At 37.9% G+C, this 12,604-nt stretch overlaps 1 protein-coding gene across 7 annotated transcripts in view; it reads left to right on the plus strand.

Annotated features, from left to right (window-relative positions):
• The window catches only part of POU2F1 (POU class 2 homeobox 1), a 175,047-nt gene that overhangs the window by 24,841 nt on the left and 137,602 nt on the right, over nucleotides 1-12,604 (plus strand). Inside the window, exon 2 of one of the 7 annotated variants that reach the window (XM_073304781.1) lies at nucleotides 365-6,194. The exons of the other annotated variants lie outside the window; for them this stretch is intronic. The gene's annotated coding sequence lies outside the window, so the exon portion shown is untranslated. The remainder of the gene's footprint in view (nucleotides 1-364; nucleotides 6,195-12,604) is intronic. 7 annotated transcript variants of the gene reach the window in all.

Consider the following 12,604-nt stretch of genomic DNA (forward strand, 5'->3'; position numbering starts at 1 on the left):
TTAATTAGCAAGTGGTGCAGGAAAAATCATCATAGCAGTACAAAATAGGACAACTTTTCCCTCTAGTCCAGTAGCCTTTCTAACTCTCTATACTTTCCTTCTCTTGGAGAAGCAGCTTTTTTAAAAATGAAATTGCTCCACTAGAAGTTATATAACTAGTCAAGACAATATGCGTACCTATTTTGTGGTGTAATTGCAAGTAAAATGAAAGGGAAGGGAAGTGGAGCCATATTATCTGATATAAAGGATGTGTGCTATCTGTGAGCACATAGTTGGTAACATTACTGTATATTTACTGTTATGAGTAGTACTGTTTAACTGGGCTTTGTTTTAGATTACATTAATTCCTTTAAATTGTTTATAGGAAGGCTTTGCAGAGTTGCTGTTCTGAGACGCTTGTGTGACATGGTTTGTGACTGAGATGATCTTGTCAAAGGACACAACAATCCAGTATCCCCTTTTTTTTGTTCTTTGGCTTATTGTCCAACTTCATATATTGAAGTATTTTTACTTACATTTATAATAACTTTAATACTAGTGGGAAAATATACAATGCAAAATATTAGTCTCTCAGCCTTGCTACAGAGTCTTTGGTTATTCAAAGATATAAATCCAAAAGGGCCAGACCTTTAAGCATGTGATAGTGAGACCAGAGTGAGTAAAAAACAGATACACTTCACAGTCCTTATAAATGAGCTAATCAAGAAAGCATCTAAACTCTTTTGCAATACTCCCAAAAAAAAAAAAAAAACCAACCCAAAAAAACCTAGGTAGATCTTCAAAATCTTCCTCCTCCACAAGAATTATATAAAACTGCAGCAGTAAGGGGAAAACAGTTGGGGAGAAAGGACTCATGATTTGGTTCCCCACCAGAATCCCATATACAGAGGCATGAACTAAGGTGGTTTCAGTGTTCTGATATCACAAAATCTAGATCACATTTCTTTAGTTTACAGATAGTCCATCTCTTATTCCGTCTTCGGTGTTAAATCACATCTGTGCTGCCTAGCACAGAGATAGAAATAGTTGGCTGAGGTACAACTCAAGTAAGACCAGAGGTGCTGTATGTGTAGTGTGACAAATAACTAAGGAACTTTCCCTGTGTGGAGGATGTTTGCCCAGTTAAGTTCAGGGTTTGCAGTTTGAGTGAATTTTGATAGAAGCCTTGTCTTTTGGGCGTGATCAGAAATGGCTTTTTCTATGGCATGGTTGCTACCAGTACAGACTCTGGTTTTGTATCCTTAGCTATAACTGAGACAGGGGGCAACTAGATAAATTTCAGTGGGATTTGGGAGCCAGTGTCTCTTAAACTCCTTTGAAAGTCTCTTCTCTAATCTGGATGAGGAAGTCTTGTGCCCAGCTTTCTTCCTCCTGTTCTTTCCCTCATCTGGCTCCATAGTTTTGCTCCTGCCGCACACAGAAGCAGCATCAGGCATATCAGGCTCGTACTCCATTTTTTTCTGACCAATGCCTAGTTGGGAGAAAACAGTATGGAACAAAAAGATGAAAAGAAAGGGAAGCAGTAAGATGTAAGGCAAGAACATGGATGCAAGTCTTTCAGTCTTACATCTGGTACCATTTTGAGAAGAGGGAACAAATGTAATTCTCACCTCTTCTTTTTCCTCTGAGGCCAGAATGTTTTATCCTCTCTTCTGCCCTATTCTCCTCCCTTCCACATCATGCTGGGTGTTTAGTGTGTTCCCAGAGTCTACACTAGAGGCAGCCATGGAAAAGCAACTTTTTCTCACTTGTTAATTGTTTTCTGTAGTATGTAAGGACTTATACAGCCCCCTCCCAGGACTTCCTAACGGGAATGCACACTTAAGCAAAGTTAATAGTTTAATGTAGGTTTCAGAGTAGCAGCCATGTTAGTCTGTATTGTAAATTGGTTAGTCTCTAAGGTGCCACTAGTACTCCTTTTCTTTTAGTTTAATGTAGTGAGTGTAGGCTACCACTTTCAGAGTAGGAATTTCTCTGATGGGAGGAGCAGAGAAGATGACTGGGATACAAAGTTGTTAATGAAGTTTAGGTGCTCCCTGTCACAATGAAAGTTGAATGAAAGCAAATTCAGAGGCTGTATTAACACAATAAATAGGTAAAATTATTTTTCACCTTCAAAATGTTTTCAAGTTGTAACTATTCCTTACTGACAAATCTTGCCACAGTGAATCTTTTGTGACCTGTGGGCTGCAGTAATGCAGCACACTTTATTTGGGCTGCCTTTATAAAGCATTCATAGATGGCTATTAGTGCAGAATGTTGTACATGACTGCACCAAGGGTCTTTGCCCTCAAGAATCAGTGATGCCTGCACTCTGAATTGTTGCCTTTTGTTCAGCAGCACTGCTTCCTTGGCTGTCTTGCATACATCGTATATACATTTGAAAATAATTTAGCATCAATCTACCTGAAGGCTCATTTTATGACCCTATCACAGAACTCACAATCCTCATATTTGAAACTATTTGTTCTAGTTTTATATGTTCTCTCATTGTGGTGTACCAAAGTACATAAAAGACATTCTTCTAGGTAAAAATAAGACTCGGATTAATTTTTAGTTTGTGATGTGCGGGATGTATTTATTATTGAGATTGTTAGCCTCTGAAGTAGAAAGGGCAGATATTTATATCAGTTGAGTTTCTGGTCATGTTACATAACAGAAATTTCATTTTATTTTTGTTTAGTTTTGGTTTTTGAAATGTTCAAAGCTATTTGGGTTGGAGTACCATACAAATAACTTCATCAATATGCTGCTCTACCAGTCTATTTTTACAAAATAGGATATCTTGTGAGAGTTGTCAGAAACAGCTGGGTGTCATCATATTCATAAACATTTGTTCATTTACTACTCCACTAACTATTTCCCCAAGATCAAATCAGCTGTATCTATTCATAAAGGAAGAAACTGTCTCCAATGACTAGTTTTCTTCAGCCGCATGTTGAATGGGCAGTTTGTATGTGGGGAAGTAGAACCCTTTTCTCTTACAAAGATATAATCCCTGCTTCCACATCTGACAACCTTTTTTCATACCAAACAGAGAAGGGTATTAGAGAGTGCTGATTTTAACAAGTAGGCCCCCAAAGGCTTTTAGGGATATGTGTAAATTAAAAATGGACCCTGGCAAACAATTTTTCCAGGGTATATCCATTTTTGAGGGAAGACGGAACAGTTTCAGTAAAGATGGTAGAAAATTTGCATCTTAACTTGTCTGCTTTTTCCCAAAGATCCGTAGATTAAAATTCATAGTAACGTTCTTGAGTGCATCAAATTTCTGGTGCAATGGTGCACTACTCATAATTAGTATCTTATAAGGACTTTAAACTGTCTACTTAATAATAGCACTTACATAGCACTTTCAATCTTCAAAGAGCTTTACAAACATTAATTAATCCTCAAGCACTCCTGATATTCAAAATACAAATAGAAAAAAAACTTTTTTATCCTCAAACATTTCCTCAAACTACTCTATAATAATCTAGGCTTTTCCTTCAAATTAATATGTCTAAATATATGCGTGCACGCATACTGCTTGCAAAATTGTGGCTCATAGGTACAGTTTTCCCTTGTGCAGAATCCAACAAGAATTTTTTAGAAGTGGGGAGCCTTAGGAAAACATGGGTTTCCCATGATTATGAACCAAGTTTATGATGAAGTCAAGACATCTGTTTTATCGCCAATTTTTCCAGGGCATTAGATAGACCTCTGTCAAATTCAGGCCACATAATATATTTTTGCTTGTTTCAGGATATGGCTCCCCAATTCAGCAAAGCACTTAAGCGGATGCTTAAACCCATTGATTTTGATGGGATTTAAGAGCACTGCAAGTACTTTGCAGAATTGGGATGGGGGGGATATTCTGGTTGACAGGAAGGGGAGAAATCTGGTGTCGAACACAGGTTCAGACAAAATATTTCATGTGTTGCCTACATTTCTACTTTGTTTAGACATGTGGTTACTTAAAATTTGATGATGGGTGAGGGATGAACTCTGTTTTAGTGCTCCAGGTCTATGAAGACATGTCTCATAAAAGTGACATTGAATGGAAGAATCTGAATAAATGCTTTCAGGTTCCAAAAGCCCTTAGTAGTTTGTATAGAGTCTAGGCAGATAACATGGACATCTGGTTTTTGGGTTCTTGAGTGGATGTGGTGGCAATAGAGCAAGCAAATATCTTTCCCGATAGAACAGGGGCATCCAAATTCTGCAACATCAAGGACTGTATTAAATCAATTTGCTGGAGGCTGAGTGTCTTGCTAATTTGCACATGAATTTGCATATTGGTTTGCTTAATTTGCATAGCCTAATTTTGCTTTGGGTTTTTTACTAAAATGAACTTTAGTATGAATTTATTTCATTTCAGTGGCAGGTTAATCATAATACATAATTTTTAAAAGGAGATGCACTTTGTAGTGTATATTTTAAAAAAGTATGTATGTTCCCAAAATGCATGATGAACATGAAAAGTGTTACAAAGTTTGAGTGCCGAATTTTTAAAAGGGTTTTGTGGGGATGAGGAGAACACCCTTTGTCAAGTAAAGAGCAGTAGCAAAAAAAAACAAACCCCAAACACTGACACAGCTGAATAAAAAAAGTCACTTGACATCAAGTAGGAAAACTGTTATATGTTTACATTTTCTGTACTCTGCCTGTTTTTCTGCTCTGGATATAGCGAGGTCCTGCAGTTGAACATTCATTAGTCTAGTATAGATTATGTTAATTAACAAGTAGATGGGATAATTATCTGAGGGACAACAAAAATAACCCAAGCACCCTAAGTATTAAAAAACACAGAAATGATTCATTATAGTAATTTGAATAAAATATTCCAAGACCCATACAATTGTATGTTTTGATACTGGTAATATGCGTATTTAAAACCTCACTTTATGCATTTCACATACAACATTAATTCTGACACACACAACATATTGATGCACAATTAGTATGAAGTATATACTTAATACAGACAGAGATCTACATGTGTTGATGCATGGCACTGAGGTGATCTGTGGAATGTGTAAAATGAATGTGAAATGTACAGATTGAATTCTTAGATGTCCATATCATTAACCAGATTAACAAATGCTATGGGTTATGGAATTTCTAAGAAGAGTGAGAGGGTAAATAGAGTGTGAGTGAGAGAGAATGTTGAAAGTTGTGTTTCGTCTAGTTGTATGGAGCACACACAGGTATGATGCATTTTGTAGTCTTTACCAACTTGTGAGGACAAAGGTTGGGACCCTATTTCATATTCCCCGCAAATTATTAAAACTGTACTATTAAGTTAGCCCATTTGAACATACGCTCAAGAGTCACAAACAGAAATTTATTACTTCAACTTGGTTAGAGGTTCCTAAAATTCAGAACTTAATGTTTTTCTTTTGTTAGCACTGACAGCTTCTCTGTCACTTGTCATACCGAAGAGTCATTGGATGTTTAATTCAATACTTGGTGCAAGCAAAATTTAGCAGCTTTCATATTTCTGAAATTCACATTAAATACCAATTGAAAAGTTAGACTAGTGAGTTCATTTTAGTGAGTTTCAGTTTAGTGAGTTTTAGAGAAAACTCCTTTAGAGTTCATCCTCCAGATGGCGCTGGTTATTTTGATGATTTCCTGCGGCTGTTTAAACATAATTTTCTGTATGGGGAATCCTTTGATTGATTGGACCATTCATAAAATGCATGTTTTCCAGGACGGTGCTGGAAACCAGATGTTTCGCTGGTGGTGTCTTAATAAATAAGTCATACAAAATAAGAATAAAGATGAAAATAAATGAAAAACACCCAGAGGTGAATAATGCTTTTACCTGTTTTACTCCTTATTTCCCTGTTTTATTACTGCCTTGTAGCTTCCTGAAGAGCTGGGGCAATTCATATTATTTAGTCATGGAGATACTGTTTTCTGCCCCTTTCTGGTTCTGGAGCCTTCAGCAGCACAACTGAATTTTCAAAGGAAAACTCTTTTGAAGTCCTCTCTTTTTTTTTCTTTGTCTTCCTCTCTCTCCATCCCCCCCTTTCACCGTCTGTCAAGTTCAAGAGCAGCTCAGATGCCATGAATTAAGTGAAGCACAAAAGGGGAAAAGGAGACCCTTTTGAAGAACAAAGGCCTCCCATTAGGCTGCCGTGTTCTTTCTCTGACCAAAATCGCTCCCTACATGGTTTCTATTGCTGTCCACATGCCCTGCACATAAGGTAAATACAGTAGGACCCTCATTACCTCACGCTCTCTTCCTCTTCCCCCTTCAGTAAATGTCTTGTGTCTTTGATGTTCATAGTAATTCTTAGAGATTGGTCCCACTCATAAAAGCTCCAGGGGTAGCCATGGTAGTGGATAGTGTTAGATACTGTGTAAATGCCTTCAGAAAAGGAGACAGCTGTGAGAAAAACTGCAGCCAAAGAACCTACTCCAGGTGGAAGAGACAAGGAGGGCAGTGCAGTTACTTTCCTATTTCTCATAAATTGTCTCTAAGTCCCATCTCAATTTATATTCACCAGAGAGGAATTAATGTTTCCTTCCTGTTTATTCCAACAAAGAACCAGGCGAGTAGGAGTAAACTGGGGCTTTGAGGACACATTTTATAAGCTACCACGAGACGTTAAATCCATATAAATCGGCTCTTGTTCCTCTGAGTGATTTTTTTGCCTGAGGTTTGTATGGCTAGTTTAATGTGGTGGCATTGTTTCTTTTTTTTTAAAAAAAAGAAAGATTGACATATGATACAATGTAAATTGTCTTTTTCAGAGTTTGTATAAAATAATGGCTAAAATTTTCAAACATAATTGTCTAAAGTTAAGTGCCTACCATAGGTTTAGAAGCCTAAGTTAAAAATGGACTGATCTTTGAGAAAGTGCTGAGCACCTGCAAATCTCATTGAAGCTTACACATTCAGATTTGAAGATGTGGGCCAATGTAAAATACTATAAAGCAATTTTTAAAAGTTAGAGAAACTTTTCAAAGCTTTAGGTTGTGAACAGTATCTTTCTGGGTTTAAAATAAAATCTAGCAAAATATTGAAATAGCTTCTTCGAAAGATTGATGATTTGACAAATGTTTGGACGTATGGAAGGAATTTTTGGAAAACAAAAATAATTTACATGAAGAAATATAATAGTGTCCACACTTCTTATAAGGATTGCAGATTCCAGACAGCCACTTCTTTTCCTCTTCTTAACTTTATTCTGACTTTTCTTTTTTGCAATCTCTTCAATTTCAAGGACTTTTTGATGTTTGTATATATCTTCCCTCTCCATTGATTTTGTTGTTTGATTTAGTCAATGTATATTTTTATTAATGTATATAATAGTCAATCACCACAAAAATATAACCACCCATTAATCAGTGTTATGATTCCTGCTTAAAGCCAGCAATTTGTCTCGTGGAGTATGTATTTCTGTGAGCTATGCATCCTGTCAATCACAGAGAATGAACATTGTTTTCCAAAGCCTGCTTAGGGCAGTAAGTGATTGCAAACAGCCTATGATTTTGTAAGCTAAAGTAGGAAATATCCACTTTGAAACCTTGATACCTTGACTGTGCTCTTTGACTCATATTTTGCCCACTGACCGCCCAGATCATAACTCTTTTTTTATTGGTCATAAGTTCTCTTTATAAAAGTTCTTGTCATTTTATGTAGAGAAATACCCATGTTATACCTCTCTCCCCTTTGAAATTGTCCTATTTCACCTTACTTGCACTGTATTTTTACACTGTCATTTATGACAGGTTTCAGAGTAACAGCCGTGTGCATCTGATGAAGTGAGCTGTAGCTCACGAAAGCTTATGCTCTAATAAATTGGTTAGTCTCTAAGGTGCCACAAGTACTCCTTTTCTTACTGTCATTTATGTACTTGCATTATTTAACTGGCTTGAGATTGGTCATTGATTAGTTTAGAGAGGTACAAGCTTGGAGTGAGGGCAAATCTTAATATTTTATGTTATTGTACCTCAAGTGTGTTTATAACACAGCCTGGTCTTCTCTGCATAGATTGGGCCAATTTCTTTCACAGCCCTGTAAAGACTAGGGCCAAAACATACTTATATCACTTACTGGTCCTGTCTAAAGGTATGAAACCATGTTGTGGTGTTGGGGAAACATATTACAAAATTTGCTAGATAGAACATTTCTAAATAACCTTTCCAGCACACAGAGTGAGGGACTATTGCAGATGATGTGGGAAAGAGAATTAACATTCTACTCTTTATCCTCCCTCCCCCCCGCAAGGCATACACCATGATGCAAATGTTGAAAATGTCCATATTTTACCTCTTTTTCTTCTAACCCACATACAGTTTATAGTGTATAAAAATTGCTATTGAACTTGAAGCAAAATTTCCTCTTTCAGTAGACTGACCGTATAAATCCCTGCTCTTAAGAGCCCATTTGATCTCTGTGCGTGTTGGAACCTTTTGGGAAACCACACCCATTGAAGGCCAACTGCATGATCCCTTCCAGACCTCATTCATAGGGCCCAAATTCACAGTCCATTTTGGTCAATTTCACAGTCATAGGATTTTTAAAATTGTAAATTTCATGATTTCAGATATTTAAATCTGAAATTTCACGGTGTTATAACTGTAGAGGTCCTGACACAAAAGCGAGTTGTGGGGTCACAAAGTTAGTGTAGGAGGGGTCGTGCTGTTACCACTCTGACTTCTGTGCTGCTACTGGTGGTGGAGCCGCTTTCAGAGCTGGGTGGCCGGAGAGTGGCAGCTGCTGGCTGGGAGCCCAGCTCTGAGGGCAGCTTCGCCACCAGCAGAGGTAAGGATGGCATGGTATGATATTGCCATCCTTCTGCACTGCTGCCTTCAGAGCTGGGCCCTCAGCCAGCAGCTGCCATTCTCGTTTTTCATGGCCACGAATTTGGTAGGGTCCTACTCCTTCAGTCTCAAGGTTAAATAATGATCTAGAGCTCCAAATTAGTTTGTTTCCTATGATTTTATCTTTTTCCTTTTCTGTTAGTAGGTAGTTATTTATTTTAAATGTCTGTCTGGTTCCTGTTCTGGTCGTCATTTTCAGGGAACCAGTCTGGTATGGATCATAAAGTTTAGTGTGGGCACTTTGCCTTCAGTTACAGATTGAGCATCTTTTGTTTCTTGTGGAGGCATATGCATCACAGGTCTGCTCCATCTGCCTTTACCTCAAGAGTTCTTGGAGACTGAATACCAACATAAGGCCTCTTTGATGGAGGAAACTTTATCATAGATGTAATATTTTATGTTCAGAAGGGACCATTATAATCACTTTCTGACCTTTTATGTAACATAAGTCATAGAATTTCATCCAGTAATTACTATATAAAACCCAATAACTTTTTACTGAACTAGAATTCTTTGAAAGACACCCAGTCTTGATTTACTGTCAGGTGATAGAGAATTGTTCTAGTGGTCAATTTACCTTCACTTAAAAACGTGCACCTTATTTCCAGTACAAATTTGTTTAGCTCCAACTTCCAGGCATTGGATCTGAAGTCTTTGCTAAATTAAAGAGCCCTCTACTAGAAAATTCCTCAGACAACTCTTTTTAATCAATTGTCTATAGGTTATAAATTGATGATGTCTTCAGAACCATGTCAGGTTTCTACCTTGGCATCTGTTGCCTTTTAAGTATCTCTAAAGAGGCAGGGAATCAACGGAGACCAGGATCCAAGTCCTGGTTCCTTACAGGGTTGTAAGGACTGTGTCCCTGAGTAGGATGGATGAAGAAGCACCCTAGTGCTTACTGCTCCTCTGGCCTTCTCTTTGAAGCAAGGAGGTACAGTAGTCATGGAACTGCTGAGGCTTCAGAGTTGAGAGAAAATTCAGAGCTGACATATTGGTGTAGAGCAGTGGTTCTTAACCTTTACTGCAGCCTGCACCCCTTTGGTTCTCAAAATATGTTCTCGCACCCCTTATCAAAAATCATTGAAATAGGTCAGTTCTTTAAACCTAGATATATATTTGTTTGTATATTACAGTAATTGTTAAAGTATAATGTTAATACATAGGTTTTATGAAACCAAGTAGTTGTACTTATGTGCCTGTGCTTAATTTGTGTTTTCGATGATTTACCTTCTAAAAAAATCTGGCGTGTCTCGCACCCCCAGAAAGGGCATCTCGCACCCCCAGTTAAGAACCAGTGGTGTAGAGGATATCTTGTGACAAGATCTCTGTGCCATTCTAGACTTCTCTTTCAGCACTGTCTGTTCCTTTACATGATGCCTTTTGACTCTGAGCCATAGTAGCTCCCTAGGAAGAATCTTTCAGATTTGTTGGTGTTTCGCGTGACTTTATTGATAAAGAGAATGATTTCTTTGCCCCAAGATAGATGAAAATTGATGACTTAAAAACACTTTTCTTTTTTCAAAATAAACATTTAAATTTAAAACTGACAACTATGTTAAAACTTAAATGATTTTATTATAATAAGTTTAAGTTAAATTATATTCAAGCAGTACATGTTTGTTGCTGAAGTTTTAAAGAAAGCTGAACCACTGAACTGGTGGAAGTCACTGACTAAGCACCTAGAACAAGAGTTTGTTGTAGGGGTAAACCAGCTTTTGCTGCCAGTAGCCTCTTATGCAGATGAAGAGAAAATATTTTTGTGACTTTGTGACTTTTATTGAGGGGCGACAACTTTATACTCCTAGATATCAATAACTGTGTACAATTAGGAACTCATTATAGGAGAGCAGACAGCAAAATTAAACAAAGCAGACTTAAAGAAATATCAATCTTCATTATTTTGCCCATTTTTAAAAATCTTGTGTACACAGAAGCATAAATGCAGCTTGAAATCTCTTAATAGCAATAAAGTTACAATCACCCATCTATATAGACTAACATTTTAACTCCAAATATTTGATCTGCAATGTGTACTTAAGCAGTTTCTCATCGCACAATTATTAAAATGTAGTTTTTTTCCTGTTAAGAACCAGCAACTCTGCATTTTGTACTTTTGTGCATTGTTTTGAAGCACAGAACCATTGTCTCCTGAAACACACTGTCTCATGTTTTACCATTTATCAAAAACTACTGAGGGAGCAGTGGGTTTTTTTATTTAAGTAAAGATAAAACTTATCTACAAGGTTTGTTGCTGGTGCAGGGTTTTCTTCTACTATGCAATTAAAGTGGGAATCAAATGCAAACCCCCTTTATCAAAGGATTCAGCATTAACTCAGAAATATTTTATCTTTTTGTGATTCGTGAGATTCATTGCTCTTTTTGTTCATTTCAGTTTATTCAACTAGTTCAGTGATCACTTAATTCACAGTTAAACCAGCTGGGAGGAGAGAAATCAGAAAAAGTTGTTTTCCCTCTTTCAATCTGTGAATAAAAGCTAGGTGTGAGAGAATGTTTTAAAATCTTGAACAATAACAGCACTTCTATAGCCCCTTTCATCTGAGGCTCTCAAAGCGCTTTACAAACACTTATTAACTTGCACGATCCCTGCCTGAGGTAGGAAAGTAGTAGTATCTTCATTTAACAGTGCTTTAAAGACATGGAGATCAGAACAATCAGGTCAGTTCACGAACTATAGATGATAATACTTTTGTTTTGAATAATTTTAAAATCCAAAACATGTTTTGACAAACTTACTCTTTTTCCATTATGTATTCCACATATTTAAGGTAAAAATATTTAACTGATAAAAATAAATTAAAATGCTGTTTTATGCATATAATTGAATTCATTGTGATGGAGTACACGCGTGCCTCTTGTCAGTCGGGTGCAAACCTGCACTCACACTCTCTCTGCTCCTGACTCACCTGGTCAGCTGTTAACCTTGTCAAGCAGGTCTTCAGTGACTCAGCCCTCTGGCTCAGTCGCATGTAGTTTAATGCATAAACGAACAAACCCCTCCTGTGATAAAAGGTCCAACAGGGCCTGTCCCTTGTGCCCTTGTTACTGTTAGCCCTGTCTCTGGGCTCAGTTCCTTCTGTGCTTTGTCTACCCTGGTTTAGGCTTTCTCCCTGGAGACTTTAAGTCCTGCCCTTCACTTGAGCCTTCAAACAAGTCCTATCCTCTTCTAGGGGCTTAGGCCACTTCCCCATTGGCCAGTGAGGGGACCCAGGCCTCACTACTGTGTCCCAACCCAGGGACCCTACAAATAGAAGCCACGTGCTGCTTCCTTTAATAATTGCTACTGCTATTCCCTGGGCCACCTCCCACATAGCCATTTCCTCTTCACCCTTACCTCAGGGCTGAAGTTCTTCCTCACAGAATACCAGTATCACCAGAACCCATCTTCTGGTTCTCCCTTGAGTTCCAGCAAAGAGCACCTTCTTTGCTCCTCTGGTCCCTACCAGGAACAGACCTGCTCAGCCCCTGCAGCTCCTTTTATTTGAGCCTGCATCACTCTGATTGGCCACCTGTCTGCAGCCATTCTAGGCAGGCCTGGAGGACCCACCTTCACTGCCCCTTTTGCAGGGTGGGGTGTTAGTAGGACTGTGAGGCCTCCAAACAGGGGGCCTCAAAGGGCACCCACTCGCATACAGTTTCCAAGCAAATAGAGCTTTTCCTCTCATCACAAGTGTAAAAAAAAAAATTCTTTAGTAAATGTGAAAATCACTATTCACTATTTTCTAATATGAAAAATGTAAAAAATTGAGAAACTGAATAAAAG

This window comes from Lepidochelys kempii, chromosome 1 (genome assembly GCF_965140265.1).
Source record: "Lepidochelys kempii isolate rLepKem1 chromosome 1, rLepKem1.hap2, whole genome shotgun sequence".
Classification (NCBI taxonomy): domain Eukaryota; kingdom Metazoa; phylum Chordata; order Testudines; family Cheloniidae; genus Lepidochelys; species Lepidochelys kempii.